This window comes from Vidua chalybeata, chromosome 4, assembly GCF_026979565.1.
Source record: "Vidua chalybeata isolate OUT-0048 chromosome 4, bVidCha1 merged haplotype, whole genome shotgun sequence".
Taxonomy (NCBI): domain Eukaryota; kingdom Metazoa; phylum Chordata; class Aves; order Passeriformes; family Viduidae; genus Vidua; species Vidua chalybeata.
Genome location: NC_071533.1, coordinates 36619868 through 36641771, shown reverse-complemented (window position 1 = coordinate 36641771; position 21904 = coordinate 36619868). Strand labels below are relative to the sequence as shown.

The following is a 21904-nucleotide window of genomic DNA, read 5'->3' as shown; positions in this document are numbered from 1 at the left end:
GCCGAAAGATGAGTCGACGAGCCAAACAGCCAGTCTGGATGAGCAATGAGGTTTTGAAAGAACTCAGAAATAAAAAAAAGATGTATCATCTTTTTAAGGAGGGACAGATTTCTCAGGAAGTATTTAAGGGAGCTGCCAGGGCATGTAGAAAAAGAATTAGGGAGGCCAAAGCTCAGTTTGCAGTTACCTTGGCAACTTCTGTTAAAAATAATAAAAAAAGTTTTTACAAATATATTAATAGTAAAAGGAAGGGTATAACCAACCTCAGTTCCTTATTGGATGAGGCAGGCAACCTAGTAACTAAATATGAGGAAAAGGCGGAAATGCTTAATGCCTTCTTTGCCTCAGTCTTTAGTGGTAAGACAGCTTGTTCTCAAGACAACTGTCCTCAGGGGTTGGTAGGTGGTGCCAGGGAGCAGAATGGTCTCCCTGTTATCCAGGAGGAGGCAGTCAGAGAACTGCTGGGACACTTGGATATTTATAATTCAATGGGACCAGATGGGATCCACCCTAGGGTGATGAGGGAGCTGGCAGATGAGCTTGCGAAGCCGCTCTCCATCATTTATCAAGAGTCGTGGCTCACTGGTGAAGTCCCAGATGATTGGAAACTGGCCAATGACACCCGTTTACAAAAAAGGTAGGAAGGAGGATCCTGGTAATTACAGGCCAGTTAGCCTGACCTCAGTACCAGGTAAGATAATGGAACAGTTCATACTGAGTGCTATCACACAGCACTTACAGGATGGCCAGGGTATCAGACCCAGTCAACATGGGTTTACGAAGGGTAGGTCATGTCTGACCAACCTGGTCTCCTTCTATGACCAGGTGACCCGTCTGGTGGATGCAGGAAAGGCTGTGGATGTTGTCCACAATTTAGATTTCAGCAAGGCCTTTGACACTGTCTCCCACAGCACACTGCTGGAGAAGCTGGCTGCCCACGGCTTGGACAGGAGCACTCTTTGCTGGGTTAGGAACTGGCTGGATGGCCGGGCCCAGAGGGTGGTGGTGAATGGTGCTGCATCCAGCTGGGGACAGTCACCAGTAGTGTCCCTCAGGGCTCAGTACTAGGACCAGTTCTATTTAATATTTTTATAGACAATATGGATGAGGGCATCGAGTCCTTCATTAGTAAATTTGCAGATGACACTAAGCTGGGAGCTTGTGTTGATCTATTGGAAGGAAGGAGGGCTCTGCAGAGAGACTTAGATCAGTTGGATGGATGGGCAGAGTACAACAGCATGAAGTTTAATAAGTCTAAGTTCTGAGTTCTACATTTTGGCCACAAAAATCCCCTACAACGTTACAAGCTGGGGACAGTGTGGCTGTGGGGATAGTTACAAGCTGGGGACAGTGTTCAGACGAAAAGGGACCTGGGGGTGCTGGTCGACAGCTGGTTGAATGTGAGCCAGCAGTGTGCCCTAGTGGCCAAGAAGGCCAATGGCATCCTGGCCTGCATTAGGAATTGTGTGACCAGCAGGAGTAGGGAGGTCATTCTTCCCCTGTACTCGGCGCTGGTGAGACCACTTCTTGAGTGCTGTGTCCAGTTCTGGGCCCCTCAGTTTAAGAAGGATGTTGAGATGCTTGAGAGCATCCAGAGGAGGGCAACGAGGCTGGTGAGGGGCTTGGAACACAAGCCCTATGAGGAAGGTTTGAAGGAACTGGGGTTGTTTAGCCTGGAGAATAGGAGGCTTAGAGGTGACCTTATTGCTCTCTACAACTTCCTGAAGGGAGGCTGTAGACAGGTGGGGGTCAGTCTCTTCCACCGGGCAGCAACTGACAGAACAAGAGGACACAGTCTCAAGCTATGTCAGGGGAGGTACAGGTTGGATATTAAGAAAATTTTTTTCACTGAAAGAATAATAAAGTACTGGAATTGTCTTCCCAGGGAGGTGGTAGAATCACCATCTCTGGATGTGTTTAAAAAAAGACTGGACATGGCACTTGGTGCTATAGTCTAGTTGAGGTGTTAGGGCATAGGTTGGACTTGATGATTTTAGAGGTCTCTTCCAACCTCATTATTCTGTGATTCTGTGATTTTGACAAAAATGCCCTTGTTAAATGCTATCAATCTGGTATACTTAAAAGACAAACAACAAGCTCTAATTGAAGTTACAAAATAAAATGGAAGTTTGGAAATCCAAGGCAGGAAGTCTGGGTCTAGATAAAAGGATATGAAGGACAAACAGCTCCTTGCAATTTTCTGGATTAAGAGCAGCTATGTACTTCCTAGCAAAGTTTCAGTGGTGCACAAATTGGACATGTTTTTTTGTGCTAGACAAATATAGTCTTAGAAATCTATGATTATATACACAGCAGAATTTCTGGCTAGAACAAAACGTAAAAAATCAGCCTTGAAGAAAATCCAGGTGACTAACTTGGAACTAATTGTCATCTTCTTCTGATTTAGGCAGGGATTTATTCCCTGAAGTCTAAGTTCCTCTCTATTTCTAAACTCTGCATGCACAAAACTTTTAAAAAGAACACAAAAATCAATGAAATCTGGTGCTCTGCTTCAGCACTGCAGATACTTAAGGAAACTGCCACAGCAGCCTGCCTGTTGTGTACAAAACATCTGCAATTACTTTACCTCTACATGATGGTAGATGTTCTACCTCCTCGTGTGTAACTCCAGTAGCACAAGCAGTCATCCGACCTCACCTTGGTTATCCCTAAAGATGAACTGGATGTAACACTCTACAGTCTCTTGCCGATGTAATGTTGAGAGAAATTTCTGAAAATTGAGAGTACAAGTTTGAAAAAGAAAAATGCTGTTTTTCTAGCCATGCACCATAAATGGGTATTGCTTCTGAAATTTTCAAGACAACTCATTTTACATGTGAACTATTAGCTAGGTAATATCCTGAGCAGGAAAGCTAAGACTGCACAAGGGTACAGATGGGCACATTTCACTTACTCTGCAATTCCCAACAGTTGCAAAGAGAAATGGAAAAAAAAAAAAATCAAAACAAACTACAAATCATTAGAACTGATCCATTATCTTCGAAAGAGGCCTTAAAGACTGTTTTTTTTTTTCTGATGGGAATTACAAAACCCACCACAAACAGCAGGCAACTGTGTGATGGCCAGGCATACTTCTGAAAGGGTGTTCAGGGCAGGCCAACAGTAAATGGATGAATTCTCCAGGGCAGAAAAAATATGTTTACTCTTGAAAGATATTGGTGGAGTCTGCACTGGACTGCAATGATTCATATGAAACTGGTGACAGCTATTAGGCTAAAACACAAGAAAACGAGAAAAAGGCAGTAGAGCTACTGAGCCCAGAGATCAACCAGATCAAAGACAGCTACTCTTTCAGAAAAAAAAGATTCTTTTTAAAATTTTATTTATAACTTTACTCTCTGATGATAGTTTTACAAGTGTGTGACATTAGAAATTTTGTCATGACCTAGACATAAATCATCCAAAAGAGTAGCAAATGAACCTGAGAAAGCAGATACTTTACCATTTCATGCCTATCACCATAAAATATACACTGGAATAAATGATGTGATGGCATGCCATGACTTCTTCAGAATTAAAGTAATTCCATGTTTCCTTTCATTCTACTTGTTCCTAATTCTATAATGCAAACTCTGAAAAAAAAAAAAAACCCTCTCAGAAAGCTATTTCATATCATTAAAGTTATGTTCTGCTAACAGGTTGTCTTCAAAGACAACACATAAACAGAGCATGAAAATATCATTCAGCTGGGAATTTGTTAAAACTATGAGTCTGGCTCTTCCTAAACTTAGCTTAACTCAGTTTATTCACATTTCTTCTTTTCTTCTCCCCTTCTTTCCACAAAAGACAAAAGACCAAACAAAATAATATTCACAGTTTGAACTGCTTGGACATAAAACAAAGCACATTCATAAGAGCTTCTGTAAAAGCAAGGAGATGGATTCTAAGTGAATGTAAGTTGTGTTCAGAGGATTTCTTTGTTCAAAATTTATCAAACTGGTAAATTTGAGTATATGGCACGCAAAGAAAGCACAAGTAACAAGCACATGCTGGATCAAAGGCTATTTGAAAAGTGCAATCAAAACCAGGTGAGAAGTCATGAATAAGGAGGAGTTAATTTTTGGTATTGGTATGAATTTTGGAACAGTATAAAAGATCAAAAAGAAGATACTGACCATAAAGATTATGACATCACTACTGCCCCAAAATGAATTTAACATCTCCCTAAGAATATAACTGGGTATTACATGGACTTCTACTCTTAGGCTGGCCATCACGTATTAGCCACAAATTATTCCTTATGACATCTATGCTTAATACAATTTAGCAGTGCCCAGAGACAGCCAAAATTATATGCAATGGAATGTCCACTCTTAGGGGAAATATTTTTAACACTTAGATTAACAGAAAATCTTCTAAAAAAAAAACAAAAAAAAAAAAAAAAAAAAGAAAAAATAAAGAAAAACTGAGGAAGAAGAAGAAAAGGAAAAGAATAAAGAAGGTTGAGCTGTATTTGATAAGCAATTTTCTGTCAGCTTTACCAATTTTAAGCAGAGTTTTGTATTATTACTAACAGTAAAATGACTTGGTGACCCATTTATTTGTATAATTCTTGAGGCTGATGTGACTCAAATTCATGGAACTAATTTGTCTGGATAACAGCTTTACAAAGATTCTGAAGAGTCTAGACATATCCACTGTGGGAAACAAAGATGCGCAATCGATTTTATGCAAACTTTACAAGTAATATCCTGCACTCATCCTGTCATATTACAAATTGTACTTCTAAAGTCAACGGCAGATAAACTAAAGCATTTGAAAGTAGCTGTGTTTGTACAACACTGGAAAGTATCAAGGGAAATGGAAATAGCCCTTGCTTCAACTATTTTTCAAGAAATGATGTAGCAAAGAAAAAGGTCAGTTATCTGCAGTGCTATAGACTCCACACAACCTAAATTTTAAGGCATGTGAAATTTTACCTAATGATGATATGATATGATATGATATGATATGATATGATATGATATGATGATAAGATATATTATATGATATGAAAAATAAGCTACTTTTCCAAGAACTTAACTATGGTATTTCCTGTCTACACTGATTGAGGATCAGGCAGAAGAAATGTAGGATCCATGAGAAGTTTGAGTACTGTTTCTAGCAGTCTAGCACAGCTTGACTAAATGGAGAAAGAAGAAAAAAGGAGGCGAGTGAAGAGCAAAATACTTTTTTTTGAGCTACACATCACTCTCTCCCAGTATAGTTACAATTTTAGCTTTCAATTAGGTTTTAAAACTTACCTCTAACATAATCTGGCTTTACTCCACTGTGGCTTGCCAAACTATTTTCCAAAACTGGTTTAACTAGAACTTTTTCAAACACTGCTGCCAAGATATTTAAACTTCAGGACAGGAAGAAAAGAAAGACTCAGGATTTATTTATTTTAAAAAGTAAAAGAAAATACTTAATTCTTAATGCTCGATCCAAAATTCAAATTTATGCATAACCAAAAAGACTGAAATCCCTTCAAAATTAGGGCTTTGTCATAAAAGCACTTGAATTTACTACAGATTGTAGCTACATGGCACAATTCTCTCTATAAATATACTTTGAGCCCCAGTTAGTGAAACAAAAAACTTTTCAATTGTGCTAAGATAAAAAATATCCCCGCATTTATTCATACTGCAGTAATACTCAGATCAGAATCAAGGCCTTAGAGCTTAATCTAACAAAAAAATGATAACATGAGAGAAATAGAGTTAAGCAGTGAAATGGGCATGCGTTGGCAGGTTCATCTGTCTTCCTAGAGACGCACAATGAATATGCTTGATCAAAATACCAAGAATCTCCAGTGTAGCTACTGCTGGTCAAACAAGACCAAACAAGAATAAGATTGGAAACATCTGCCAAATACACATCCAAGTTTCTTTCGTTGGTGCTTTTTAGATTATTCAAATTCAACATTTTCCTTTTCACAGCAAATGCAACACGCTCAAGCACTGTCTTTACACTGCCCTCTTTTTGGCAAAGCTTCATGGAGGTGGATACTCCCTTTCTACATGGAGTCACATGGCAAAGACAAGGGTAAGGGGTACAATTTGTTGCTGAGGTGATTTCAGTTAGACACAGGAGGAAAATTTTTCACAGGAATATTCAGCCATTGGAATAACTTCCCCAGGGAAATGGTGGTTCCCCAAGTGTTCGGTACTTTTTAAGATTCAGCTGCATGGGGTGCATCTTGTCTAGCCTGTGCTTTTGCCGAGAAAGATTGGACCAGATAATCCTTGATGTCCCTTCCAAACTGGTATTCTATGTTTCCATGTTTCCATCAGTGGAAGATCCACAGTCAGTCTGGAATAAGAAATTCCCTTCTTTGGGTACTAAATTTTATGAGAACACATATGCACACCAAGAACAGTCCAATCAAAAACCTTTTATTTGATTTGAATTTCATGTTGTCATATGTAGCTCAATTTGCATAGAATACTGCCAAGGTAGATAGAGATGAGTGATAAAATGTGCTGGAAAATATATCTCTTTTTCTGACCATTACTACCAACAAAGAGTGAATGAATGCATCAGTCTCAGAGCTTGGAGATCAAAGTGGGACCAGCTGCTGAACTGTCACCAAAGCAAGTTTTAAATTGGAATCAGAAAGAATGGGAGAGTCCTGTACAACAACAGTAACTCCACTGATACCACAGAGCAACTGTCTGACTGCAGCATCTACAGGCAGAGCCAAGTTACCCTTGGTATGTTTACACTGGCATTTTTTGCTCAGATGCATATTTTCAAAGATATTTTCCCTGTCATCCAGACAGGGAAATGGCCTGGTTCACTCCATGGAACAATCCTGAGGCATCCTTTTGTATGAAAGGGAATTTGGATATGTATTCCAGAACAGCAACCAAGTACACTCCAAATGGTAATGGAAATTCAGCCTGTGGGACCAGACAAAAACTAACCTGAAATCCTCCCAGCTGTCCCACACATAGCAAAACATAAGTGGCGTGGCCAGTGAATCCATGGCATCAGAAGTTTTCCTCTGCAGCTTCATTCCTACAGAGCTGCACCAATTGCTGAAGTAGACACTGCTACTGTGCACAGATAGCACTGAATGCTCAGGTGCAACAGCTGCAGGCTAGTCTGCAACCCACCTGAATACAAAGGTGTTATCAGACAGTTAAGCTTATCAGCTTATCAGACAGTTAAGCTCTGTGCTGCCATTGCTTCATCAGCAGCTATAGCATAGCTGGAACTAAAACCTCAAGCCAGCATTTCCAGCAAAATAAGTGGTGTACCCTAACTGGATGCTCACTCTGGCATTCTTCCCTTGGGCCAAAAAACATTTCTGTGGTACAAAAAGTGAATTAAACTGGGGAATGGAGATACACTTGGCAAGTACTAAGTCAATTTTGAACCAGATTGGTTTCCTGATACAATTTACTACAATTTGCACATGTTCTTGTACCAGTACTACTGCAGGGTACGAATGGAGAAGGATTAACTACTGTAGGCAAGACTTAAGTATTACAGCTCTTTTTGGTGCAACCTTAACTCCAAGTAAGGACAAGATTATTCTCAAGAAATACCACAACAGTCTGAATGGCAAGACTAAAGTCTAGAATGTAACACTGCAGCAGTGTTGATGATGATTGACTCATAACAATGTGTAAAATCTGACTCCACCACTGGTAGGAACACGTGCAAAAGACAAATCCATTTTAAGTAAACTTGGACAATTAAGTTGTTTGGTACCCAGCATTACTGGTACATTTTAAGGGAATAGAGATATTCAGACTGTAATGGTTACAAAAGTTACTTTAAGTCTTATTCCATTCCAAGTTCTGTGAAATTAATTGAACACTGGCACCACACCCTGCACCCTGATGTGGCATTCAGGCATGGGAAGGCCAACTGAATCTCTGACTACAAATTACTTGATCTGAAATACAAAAAACATAAGGATACTACAGAAATAATACAGACATTATAAGTTCTGCTTTATTTATAAGAAAACACAGCCTAAGTTCTTTTTCAGCATGCTTTATTTTCAGTGTGCGTACTCTTATTTCAGTCCGAACTGTAGGAAAAAGCAGCTAAGAAAGACAAGGACAGCAACCTACAGAGGCTGCATTTGCAAAGGAGGGGTTTATTTACTTTCTTATTTCAGTCTTTCAGTTTCTGGAGAAGACTATTATGAAAGCTCACCCCCACCACATGCTGAGATGGTCTTAATACATGAACTTGGAATTCAAGTAGGAAGTACACTGCTCATATATCTAAATCCATACAAAGCAGATTTCTTCCCCTTCCTTTCAGTTATAAATTTCTTACTGGTAACTGTCCACCTGGTTCACAGGGCTTAGTATATGCCTTTTTAGTACACAGTATATGCCTCAGTATAACAAAAGGGTTGCGGCAGGCATACAGGCAGTGCCTTCTTCCCACCACCCAAAAGCAAGCTGGTACACTGTACAAGCCTGAAGACACACACAAACAACCAGTCTTCACGGTGCAGCCTGCTGTAGGACCATATTCTGAAACAACAGTTTGAACAGTACTGTTTCACATTTTGCAGCCTTGGGAGTGGGATTTTAACTCTGTTGTTTATCTCTTCTTGGTCTGAAGCATATCCCACTTCTCCATTTCTTGAAGGCCATTACAATGCGAAGTTTCACCTCTTCAGGCAAAAAAATATATTTCTTGTAATGTCTTCTACCTCTGAGTCTGTTCTCAGACCCTTATCTTTCTCTTCTGCCCAGTGATTTACTTAATTTATCAGCAATACTGAACCAAGCCAAATACATTTCAGCAGAACTGTATCAGTCATGAAAAATACTAATGTCAAGGACTGCAATATTTCTGATGGGGCAATCCATACTTTCCCTTCCTAGGCCTCCAGAGTAGAAATCCATGGTAAAATATTCAGCCTTATGCAAGTTCCCTGTCTGACTAAGTTTCATATCGCGGAAAACAACTTCTATAGCCTATCCAATTCACAGATTTATTTCCCAGGTTAGTTTTGGGGAGACTTATTTGTTGTGGTTCCTGAAACCCTGCTTTCTAAGTTTGCTAAGAGAAATGCAAAAGTATTCCACATTCAAGCCAGCAGCCATACTAGCTGTCCAGGAGAACATGACAGAAGTAGCATTGTGAATAAACTTGCTTTATACCACCATCTCAAGTCTTCCTTCAGCCTTTGGATGCGTTTTCAAGGGGGTGTTTACTATCAAAGAAGATTCTACATATAGCACTTGGAAGTGTGTCTCCAACTCCTCTGACTTTCCCTTTCAACTCAGATGATGTTTTCCAGAGTTTGTAGTCTCCTCCAGCAAGCTGATGAAATTCAAAGTCACATATGTCAGATGCCCTGCTGTGCATTTCCAGAGTCCTGTTTCCCTGAACATAGAAGGAATCAAAGTACCAGGAGAGCTTCTTTTACAGTTCCAGGTTTCTTTCCAGCCACCCCTCCAGGGAACACTATGAGCAACATTCACATCATTTTATTCTGCTGCCTTTCTGCTATTTGCAAACAGCTGCAATTAAGCCAACTCACTGTCTGTGTGCTATCAGCAATGCACTATCAAATTCTTAGAAAGCATATGGAACACTGAAACCCACACTTCTATTAGCTGGGTTTCAGCCAAGCTAAAATACTGTATTTCACTGTTCTTTTATGAAGATTAAAGGAAGACACTTATCAAACTCACCATCCTCTACAGGAGTAATTTGTACCAGTCATTACATAACTGTTTGGACAAATATGCCTGTTTTCATGAAAAAGCACAAGAAAATAATTTTGAAGAAAATTTTTTTAAAAATAAATTCTGATAGCTTATAATAGTCTACTAATAAATGCAAATGAGAGTTGAGATAGTGTTTGTGATGGGGAGGGAAGAAGAAAGATATTTGCCACTTTGGTAATTTCACTGGTTCCTATGAAAATATTCTCTGTATTCTCAGAGATCAGAAACATGTCAAATATGCAATACAGGAGCTACAGTCAGATGTGAGAGATTAAAAGTAAGAACTATCACAGTTAGATGTGAGAGATTAAAAGTAAGAACTATCCAAAATTCTTCATTCAGAACCATTTCACATACAAGTCATTCACCAAGCCAGTCTAGAATATCACTAAAAATGTACTTGGTAAGTGACACCTTCTTGTTTGAAAAGTTATTAGTTTCTTTAGTTCCAGTCCCAAGGAAAAAAAACTATGGAACTGAACTCTACAAGTCTTCCTTTGTTGCAGGAAAAGAATGATTCCAAATGCCAAAACTTACTTCTAAAGATTGAGGGACACCACTGTCATGGTTGAAGTTTTTCAACTAATGCTTTCTTCAGTGACAAAGATGGTCTAAAAGGAAGTGAAGACAGAAATCAGAGGGTGTAAGAGAAATTACGTTACGTTTTACAGCTATGTGGAGCATGTTAAATAGTTTCTTCCAATGGTGGTACAATTGAAGCAGCTCACACTACTCACTTTGTTCTCTCCTCTGTGTCTGTTCCTTAGCTGTGGCTGCACAGCCATGTGTGTGGCCATTCCAACCAGAATAGAGACCTGATCCTCAATCAAAAGCATCCCAAGAAAAAAAGATTAATGTTTCCTAATCCAGTTCATTGCACAGAACCACAAGCAGTTGTGCAAGCACAGAGGGAGGGTTACGGGAGTAGGAACAAGAGATAGCAACCTGGAGCACAACATAAGTGTTCCTTATGCTGACACTGCTTCAGTAAGAAATGCACAAATTGTACCTATGAGCCCATCCAGGCCCGGAAAACTACTTGTTTCACAGAGCATAGTGGATACACTTTAATTAATTTCAATGAAAGAGTGTAAACATTCACTTTACATAATCAGGAAGCTGACTTAATTTATTGTGTGTGAATAAAAATGCAACATAAACAGTATTTAACTGCAAATTCTGCTCATTTTGCATCTGCTTCATTGAACTAAGTGCAACCCATCTGTTACCATATAGGACAGAAAAGCTGCCAAATAGGAAAAAAACCCCTCTTATTTAATACAATTCTAAAATTATTTGCTTAGACAACTAATGAAGTGGAGTATATAGGCAATTAAACACTCTGCAAAGAAGACTTTGCAAAATTGAATGAAGGTTTATAAATGTTTGTAACTGGGACAATGAGAAATGCAAAACGGGGTTATTAAGTCTGATGTTGAAACTAATTACTTCAAAATAAGACACATGCATAAATTAAAAAATAAATTAAAACAGTCTAATAAATTATTTCTAAGAGCTGGACATTGCACAGAAGACTGCAAAACATTCTGGACCAGACACTCAGAAGCACTGTTCCACTAAGGAATAAATATTGAGACAATTAGAACAGATTTCTTTCACTTAGAGAAAGTACATTACAGGGCTGATTTTTCCCTCTCATTTTCTTCACTCTTTACTATGCAAAATCCACACAATGAATCCCTCATTGCTCTAAGACATTCATTCTACCAGAACACCTCATAGCAAATGATAAATTGCTACCATATTGTATTTTTCAGCACCAGGCTCTACCATGATGATCAAAGTCGCATTTTCATGGGACAAATAGGATTTCTCCAAATGATACATGAACATCTACTTTTTAACTCCTGAAAACTTATAGTAATTGCCTCAAAAATCTAAAGGTGTCTCAGCAATAGCTGGTTGACATAATCCCCAGAAAAAGATTATACAGTTTCAGAGGCTGGGTATTCAAAAGAGAGCAGGAAAAACCAAGCAAATGTGGTTGAACAAAAAGTAAGACAGGTAGGAAAGTAATGTATTAATATCATATTGCAATTGGCAAACCTACAATAAAAATAAGTTGTAAAATCAGAATGTATGATTTTTGGGAGTGTGTTTGGGGAGGGCAGTGGAAGATCACTGACTAGTCTGCCTGATGGTCTTGGCCTAGAGCATCCATGAACTCAAGTTCTGGTGAGACTGTCATGCACTTCAGCAAAATAAAATAGTTATTGTTGCTAATTAGGCAAGCAATTTTTAACTCTGTATTGTTTTTAGATAATAAAATATACTTAAGAAAGAAAGAAACAGAGAACACATAAATTGTGAAGTCACAACACTTTCCATATAAAACATACTTATGAACAAGTCATTCCTGCAGAACTATGTATTTAAATACTTTTGGTGTCCAAAGTATGCAGTTAAATAATTTTGGTGTCCATTGTGGGATTGTTCTAACCTATTTATTTTATTGTCAGGTCAGCAAGAGTAAAACCAAAGATCATGAAGTAAGATCTTCTTCCTAGTGTTCTGTAAGCAAGCCAGCACTGAATGTTCTACTTATAATACATTTAATTTTCCTGCAATTTTCCAGAGACATTATATGGTTCATAACATACATGCTATACAAGAATTTATGCAGAATGTAACTGAAAGCCTAGAGCTCTCAGGTGATCTGGATTTACCACATGTCTTGAACAAACCTCCTCAAACTCTGAGGAGCACACACCATGTGGATCATCATTGCTTCTCTATGCAGCATCTCATCTTCAGCTACAAACTACCACAGTATTCTTTTTTCTCATGTAACTGGCATAACACAAGTTTGCCACTATTCCACCTCCACAAACTCCAAGAGGTCTTTCAAGCACAATGGTCTCTCATTATTTTCCTAGATGTTGTGTTGCACAACCATGTACTTCCCTGAGTAGAAAACCATGAAATTACTCTGTACAAACCAATGTAAACATGAAGTATAAGAGTCTTTATTGCACTGAAAAACGAAGCTGGGAAACAGCAAAAACAGTACTCTGAGAATATGAGGATCAGCAACTCACATTTGAAGCTTCCTTGGGAGATATTTTAATCTTTTTAATAGTAACTATTCGGCCAATTTGGGTTTGGGGCACTGAATAAAACTAACAGAAATTATAAGATACTTGTCAAAGATGGCAAGGACAGGTACACAGGCTACCTTAAAACAATGAAAACCTCAAAGCAGGTCTATTATTTTCAATAGGAAGTCTCCCCATAGATGTTTTTTTAATAAACACTGATTTCTATTCTTCTGGACTTCTCCATCTGAAAATGGAGATGCAATTGCATCTTCAGATGCAATTGCAAATTTCATAGTGTTTCTAACCAAGCACCATGTACTTCTTGGTAATTCAAATATTTGAATTTTTAATATTGAATCTTTTTACTGATCTAGTTTGAGATAAGTGCAATTTTTCTCTTACCAGTTTGCCAGCATAGCAATTTACCTACTGCATACTCATGCCTTCTTGAAAAGTATTTTTTTTTTTTTTTAAGCTAAATTCATAGATGTAGAAGGTGCCTTCTACAAACAGGCCTGAAGGAAGTCTCCAGCTCGGGACTTCCCTCTTCACTCAGGATGAGACCTTGTTATGCCTGTAGAACAGCCCCTCTTTATCAAAAAGTGCCCAGGGCCCCTCCTTGAGTCTTTGTAAAGAAAGAAGGTAGGCACAGTTTAGCAAACAGTGTATAGAGATAAGGCATCAAGATTTTCTAAAAACATATTGCTGAGGTAAAACAACAACCACAGAACATGTAAATTACTATGTACATATTGCACATAACAAACCTGATGTTTCATGATACTTCTTCAGTACTACCCTAAAAAATTCTCCCTGTCTTCAAATCCTTGCAGCAAGAACAGAGCAACTAAATTCTGAAACTGATTGTACTCAAAGACTTACCACTACTTTAAAGTCAGACTGTCATTACAAGGATCAAAAATACTGCCTACTCATCTAAACTAATGGCTACAAAAAGCACACTGAAGCACTGTACAGCTGAAAAGAATCACACATGCATGCTAATTCTATATATCCACAAGACTTTCATCTAATTCACAGTGCTGAAAGTATTTCCTGGCAAGTCACATCCCATCGTTTTCTCTCAACTGCATGATAGTCCAAAAATATCTGAGGGCAAAATAAAATCAATATCAGGACAAATAATTAATAAACAGTGTATTCAGAGGAATTAATTTAAGCCCTCACAGGAGTAAAAAGATATCTGCACAATATCCAAATGTTTCAATTTCCTTAAATAATATGGAGATGTTTCTCAGTCTAAGGAAACTGAAAAAAGGGCAATACTAATCCCTTCCAAATTCTGTTTCAATTATTATTTATTCCAGAACCACAATGTGCATGGTACTGCACAAAAAAAAAAAAAAAAAAAAGCACAATCGCCTTCCCATGTTGTCAAGCAGCTTGTAATACAACTCCAGGCAAAAAATAGCTAACCTCAAAGTAGGCAAGGAGCAGAGATCACCCACATGAATCCAGAGAGCTATGGAACAGCTTATCCACATCATTCACTGTTACTACAGTAAAGGAAATTAAGATAATATTGCACTGTATCCAACTCCCTCCCCTAAAAAAGTCATCTAAAGTATAATGTTCTTTAAGGCAATAATAAATTTATTCCATACGTTTCTCAAAAAAAAATATTCTGGAAAGCAAAAAGCAAAGGTGGAGTAAATTTGTATATTAAATACAGACAATGGAAGAAAAATCTGCTAAACTCACTTGGTACAGTTTGTCTTTTCCTTCAGTCCAATCCCAACTGGCAAATGTACCCTAGTTAAGCTAGTTCCCTGCAGAAGTTTATTTATTTGCATTTTGCCAGTTGACACCTTTTTACGTTTTGTTACCTTGCTACAACAGATAAATTCACAAAAATTCTAGTAACCAGTTAATTGGATTAATGCAATCATCCCCTTCTAGTAGTACATCTGATAACATAATTTTCAGAAATTAGGTCATTTAGTAGAACAACAATGTAAGAAAACTCTGAAAACTGATGTTATCATCACAAAGAGGCAAAGCTACCCTGCTATTAGTGATAGAGGGAACTGCAGCATAACACTGAATCACCAATACTGATTCTGCCTATTCTGATTACTTATCAGAAACAGCAGATGTTGTGTGCACTCCACTGCATTTCTGATGAGCTGTCACAGGGAACGGAGAGCACCAAAGCCCACCTTTCTCCAGCAACTGCATGGAGGTCTTTTGGGTCACCTCCATAAACTACTGGGTGTGGTAGGAAAAGGAAACTGCAAAAGTGAAAGGGAAAAGTCAGAGCCAGTGAACAATCATGATGATAATGTCATGGTTTATGTATGATTGCTTCCCCCATTTTTTCCCTGTGTGGCTGGTTTACTACTATTTGTCAGACACATGCTACCATTCAGACACTAATGAGAGCCTATACTCTTCCAAAGTAAGTGTTGTGGAAGTCATCCTATGGCCTGGATTTTTATGTAAATTAGATTTAGATAATGTTTCTAGAAGCCATAACCCAAGCTAGAGCAAATAGTTGTCATCAGAGCTCTGGTGTTACTATTCCATACCATTCGAAAGTTCATTGCTGTCTGGGCAAAATTTTGAGAGGCTTCATCTGTCTTAGAGATTCTATTAACTTTACAACATGTGAATGGAGATGTATTTTATTTGTGAGGACCTCTGTTATTAAGCTGAACCATCAAATGTTCTACTCCAGTTTGTTGCTTAATTCTTCATAACAGATATTGGGGGGCTGCTTACATATATTCACATCACATACATACTTGGAGTCCGTGTAGTCTAGGACAGAATTTTTACAGCCACAGTAAAGAAAGGATAGACATGACAATTTTCTATGTATGCTAGCCCTGTAGCACCTCTCCACCCTCAATAAACACAGACTCAACACCAGCCATTAAACTATCAATTTTTTGGACTGTCACAACCTGCCCACCCTCATTTCTACAGGAGTTCAGTTCATAGTCAAGTGAGAACGAGGGATATGTAACTGCTGTAGATCATATATTGTCATTAAGAGACCTTAACAATCCTCTTGCAACCAGAATGCTTTATTTGAGGTAATTTCTTGTCCAGTTGTGTGTAGAACAAGATGTTCTGAAATCATCCTGTGGTCAGTCACATTTCCCATCAGTGTCGTACATCCATTCATAAATCTCTCATTCCACACACATGCAATCTGATGCAGGAACTCGTGAAGACAAGGACAAGATTCAGTGCCTTTCTAAATGTTCTTTTCCTTGGAGTATGCCCATTTGGATAAATAAGAATTTTGAGATCAGGCAAGATAATACTGTGATCTTGGATGATTTTCAGCAATGACTAAGCTTAGGAGTCCCAGAAGCCATTTTTACTAGTAACCTTTATAACTCTCAATGGAGTTGTAGTGGCAAATCACTTATACAAATGCTTTTCCCAGCAGAAAGGAGGACACATTTGTCCTTTTCTGAAAGCTCAACTGTTTGCTTCTAAGAGCCCTGTCAGTTGACTTACCAATACTAAATTTCTCAGCTACTAAACCAGTGGGTTGAAGTTCTCCCCAACTGGAGAAAGAATGAAAGGATGAAGAATTGAGAAGCCTGAGGATCAGAACTGCATCATGATACTGAAGGATCAAGGGCCATGTGCTAAATGGCAAAGGTATCAAGAAGATGGACACTTTCAGACACATGAAAATTTACAGACACAGAAACATGGCTCCAAGTACTTTTACTACACTGTACACTTTTTAATAATTTCAGCAACATATAAAATGATTTTTAATATCTTAGTATGGAAAAAGCTAATATGAATGTATGAAGCTCTGCTTCAAAGTCACAAAAATGCATTGAAATGGCATTGCTACACCTTTGGCTAAATGGCATTAATAGATTCCTAACTAAAATATGCAAAGTACATTAATTTGTTAACACAATGCTCTCAGGCACACGGTGTGATTTTGGGGCTGTCCTGTGCAGGGCCAGGTATTGGACTTCAATGAACCTTGTGAGTTCCTCCCAACTCAGGACATTCTGTGATTCTATGATTATTAAGAAAATTGAAACTCATTTTGATTTAATCTGTAAGTGTGTACAAAGCTTAAACAGCTACCTTGTCATTCATCTTATCGAGGTCAGGAACCTTGGTCAGACCATTTATGCATGCACACAGTAGCCACCATATTGAGCTTCAGGATCAAAACTTCATTGCATTAAAACTTCACAAAGTGCCAGGTTTCATTCACATCTGAATAATCAAAGTTGCATTTTAGTGACATCACTTAGACAGAAGATTACTCCATGCATGAATAATCTTTATCACAACATGTGGCACAAGAGTAAAAATGCATCCAGTTAATGCAAAACATCACTGCGCTTTTCATAAGATACCAATATGGCCACTTAGGTCTTTGTGAGGCTGTTTTATTTCTGTGCCAATTTGTATCAGAACCCAGGGGACTGGGGTTTGGAAGAATTGTGTGGACAGGGACAGAGTCAAATGAAATAAATTGCAGCCATGGAGATCTGCTTACAGGAGCAAGGCAGGCAGGCACCATGTCTTTTTCTGTCTGGGCATGTAGTACATCATAGATGTCAATGAAAACAAACTCAGCTTTTGTATAGGCATGATGCCTATTTTTACTGTCAATGTTTTAATGCCATTAGGTAACACAAACCAGAACTCAAAACATTTTTCACAGTGTTCCAAGACCCACTGTGTACTGTCTGCTCAGTGTCTACAGCAACTTTTATAGAATGTGTTTTGTCTTTCTAGCATAAACAAACTATCATCAGCTTGTTTCAATATATACAAGTTCCATGTGCCATGATCCCTTGTCTTACCTCCTCCATCTCTGAAACATCCAAATGCCTCACAATACATTTGTCTTGATTTTAACAGGAAGAATTTAAAGAAAAAAGTTGGAAAGCTTGTAAAATAATGTTGGGTATTAACATACTTGAAGCAGAGTGTAGGCTTGAAGAAAGCCCTTTCACACCTTAGGCCAAACTTCAGGAAACTTCTGTTCCTTTCAAGGTAAATTGATGTGTTAAGCACTAGCATAAAAATCAGCAGAAACTACATGTGCTGTCAGAACTGAAGTGGTGCGAGACCCCCCCCCCCTTCCCCAAAACTAATGTAATTCAGCCAAATTAATGGAGTTCATCCAGACCCTGCATCAGATTGATAATGCTCTACCATCCAAACGGTATCACAAATCTCAACTGTTACCTAATATTTTAAAGTGGAAGGATTATGTTCTGCAGCTTCTGATACCTTAAATTTTAAACTTATTTTACTGGACTCATTTTCTCCAGCTGTCAGTAGCATTATATGTAGGGTCATATATACTTCAAACACATTTCTTGATTTAAACATGCAAAGTTGGCAGAAAGGAACAATCTTACATTTCCTAAACTTGTTTTACCACAGTTAGGGACCTGCACCTACTTCAGGCTCTCCACTGAAGTGAGACTTCTCCAACTTCCCAAAACGCACTGAAGAGCTGGCGTTGCACTGTGACTGTGCGCTTTGGGTCAGTAACACCTGCACGGGTAACACCTGCACAGACCACACCTCCAGGTAAAGCCAGTGCCTTGAGCGAGCTTGTCAGAAACCCAAGGAGGGGCGTTTCACCCATCGACGCCTCCAAACCTTTGCAGTAGCAGCAAATGCCACCCAGGACCAGCAAACAAGGTTCCACACGTGCCGCCCAGGAGCCCCCAGGAGCCTTTCCCCTTGTGCCCGACACCCACTCGTGCCGCATCCACCCCCGCGCTCCCCGGCTGCAGCAGCCCAGCGCTGGAGCGACGGCCACCAGGGCCGGCAGGGGAACGCCAGCGCCGTTTTCCGACGGCGGACTTTAAAAGGCAGCAAAGAACCCCTGTGTTTCTGTCCCCGTGCCAGCCGCCCGACGCCAGGAATAGCTCCTGGGAGCGCGGCGGGGACCAGCGCCCCTCCGGCCGCACAAGCCTGGCTGGACCTGGGACTTAGGATCCCTCCCCACCACGTCCAAGCCGCCGGGAGGCCCCGATAGCGGTGTTTCTCCAACCCCTCGCCCACCCGGTCCCGAGGAAGGGAAGTGGCAGAGGGGAGCCACTTACGCGGCCCGGACACGGCTCCTTGCGGCGGCGGCGGGCTGCACGGAGCTGCCCTGGCAGCGGTGGGGCTCTGCCGGCAGCCAAAGCCGGGGCGCTCCTCCCCTCAGGGAGCCCCCATGCCCGGCCTTCCCACACGTGCGGGCAAACCCCACCCTGCCGACCCCCTGCCCGCCCTTCCTTCTCCTCCCTTCAGTGGCCAGGGCAGTCCGCTCCGCTGAGCGGCGGGGGGGCGCACGGGGATGGGAGAATTCCCTAAAGGGAACACACCGCCTTCCCCGCCGTGTAGCCCGGGGAAGGGAGGCCGGCCAAGCCCGGCACCGCGGTCTCGGAGCCTGTGCAGACACCCCCGCTGCCCCCGCCCTCACAGACCCACTGCACCTCCGCGGGAGCGACCATTGGAGTCCCACCCGCGACGCTCTCCCACTTCTCATTCCCAGCAACCACGGGCTTCTCTAACCTTGCTTTGCCCCGAGTGGTTTGATGTTCCGCACGCGAATAGCCCTGGCGGGGTGTCATGAATGATACGCCCTCAGAAACAATTTTCCCTGCAGCTTCATAGGGTGAGCCTGCGGGTGGGTGAGTGCCTGCCCTGGCTTTGTGCTGGGGGCAGGAGGAGAGGCTGTTCCCGGGCCGGCCGCCTCCCAAACGCCCTTTGCCGCTTGCTGGATCTATTTTCCGAGGCACCTTTCAGAAGTGTGTGGTGGGATTTTGTAAGGGAGCTCCAGACAGTGGTGGGAACGAAGGTAGAAGAGCCGCCCTGTCTGTCCTAGCACATAACACTTTCTATGTTTTGGGAGACATCATAGGCAACATTTGTCTGAGAGCAGCAGAAAGTGCTACAGGATGGGTACAAGTACAGTGCAGCTTCTTTTCATTCTAGTGTTGCCAAGCACTGCCTTTTCCTACAAGCCTTGTCATATTTGTTTGAGATACCTGGAACTTGGCAGCTCTATCTGTCCGCAGATTGAAGAGTTTGTGCCTCCCTCTTCTTCAGCCTAAATAATTCAAATAATTTCTCTCAGCCAGATATCTTTAAAAACTCATTCTAACGCTAAGAATAGCCTCAGGCTAAGAATAGCTACTGCTAAGATTAACGTTGAGAATAGCTAGAATAAATCTTACAGTCATCATCTTTTTCACTCTGCATGTATTCTACTTACATAGGTCCTTTCCTTTTAACACTATAATCTGAATCGTCCAGTTGGTTCAAGGCAGTGATTATCCCACTCTGCTCTGTGCTGCTGCAGCCTCACCTAGAATATTGTGTAAAATCTTGGCCACCAGCATATAAAGCTATTAGAGAGTGTTCAAAGGAGGCCTGCAAAGATGGTGAATGATCAAGAGGGGAAAGCATATGAGGAGAAGCTGAGGTCACTTGGTCTGTTCAGCCTGGAGGAGACTGAGAGGAGATGTCATAGCAATCTTCAACATCCTTATGAGGGACAACAGAGGGGCATATGCTGACCTATTCTTTCTGGTGACCCAACAGGACCTGATGGAATGGCCTGAAGTTGTGTCAAGGGAGGTTTAGGTTAGATATCTGGAAAGAAAATTCACCCAGAGGGTGGTTGGGCATTGGAACAGGCTCCCCATGGAAGTGGTGACAGCACCAAGCTGTTTGAGTTCAAGATGCATTTGGACAATGTCTCAGGCACATGGTGTGACTCTTGGGGCTGTCTTGTGCAGAACTGGACTGTGATGATCCTAGTGGGTCCCTTCCAACTCAGAACACTCTGTGTGATTCTACGAATACATCAAATCCTTGGACACACCTTTACAAATTTTGGCTATGGATCTGCTCATTTCTTTTTTATTATATATATGGGGTGGGTGTGTGTACATATATATGTAAATATTTACATTATATGTGCATATACCCACACACATGCATCCCTACTTTCAGGAACTTCCTTTCAAAAGTAGGTTGAATTCCATCTTTAATCTGGCTAGGTTTTGCCTTTCTCCTTTGACAGGGGAAACTTTCAGAGCTGTAAATCTGAAAGAAGTCAGACATCTATAACTCTGATTGAGTTCTCATTCTGTGAGTCTCTTTCTTCTTGCAGAAGAAGATCATATAGAGCTTGTCTTATCTGACAAGATAAGAAGAGGAGAAACATATTTAGGGGGTGACTGTTTAGTGACTTAGCACTTCATAAGTGAATTTATGGCTATAAATTAAATTATTCTCTGTTTGTTTACAGAAAAAAAATCATGGACCATTCTGTCAAACAGTCATGTTGCGTTCCCTTGTAGCTGGATTCCTTTTACATTTAAATTCTCATTAGAATTTTCCATCTTTCGTTTTCTGAACATTTCAGGTACAGTGTCATCAGCCTACTAAGGTAAGCAATACAGTGAAGATTTTTTTTCAGTATACACATCAGTTGTTGGGAGAAATCATGTGACTAAGGGGCAGCCTATTTTGCCAAAACACTAGCATTCAGAAAGTTATTTGTCTTTGCCCTTCCCATGTGTGCAGAACAACAGTTCTGACTAAATATTCCAATCCATATCAGGAAGTTATGTATGTGACACATAAAATCTTCTGAATTACTAAAGGGTAATTTTTGAATAACTATATATTACATCACATGTGAGAAGTCAGATGCGAAAATAATTAAGCACAACAGAATAAATTAGTCTCACTAAATCTGTGATACAAAATTATTCTTGCTGTACTGTATGTACTTTTATTACATGAATATGAAATTATTATTCTCCACCACATACTTTAGCTGATAAATGCAAGGAAATTTTTATCATGTGTACAAAACAAAATGAAAAAACTATCCATCCTCTTTCTTTCCCTCACTCTTCATCTTCTACCTGAGTGAAGCAATTGAAACCCAAGACTGTGTTCTCACATATTGAAAATTCTAGTATTATCCTCTATTAATGTCTTCCTTTCACCTTCCTGTTTTCACTCTGGTTTTGTGTGTAATTGTTTCTGTTCCAAGTATTTATTGTCCTGACCTATTAACAGGAGGAAATGTTGAAGAGATAGTACTAATATACTTAATGACCATATAGTAAACTTAATCTCTTGAAGTTTAAA

General features: G+C 40.0%; 1 protein-coding gene across 2 annotated transcripts in view; it reads right to left on the bottom strand.

The window, feature by feature from the left end:
• Positions 1-19358, bottom strand: part of SLC7A2 (solute carrier family 7 member 2) — a 56939-nt gene extending 37581 nt beyond the window's left edge. Inside the window, exon 1 of one of the 2 annotated variants that reach the window (XM_053940747.1) lies at positions 19307-19358. The gene's annotated coding sequence lies outside the window, so the exon portion shown is untranslated. Of the gene's footprint in view, positions 1-18852; positions 18917-19306 lie in introns of those variants that run through there. The other variant, XM_053940746.1, reaches the window with a different exon arrangement.
• Positions 19359-21904: the final 2546 nt, after the last annotated feature.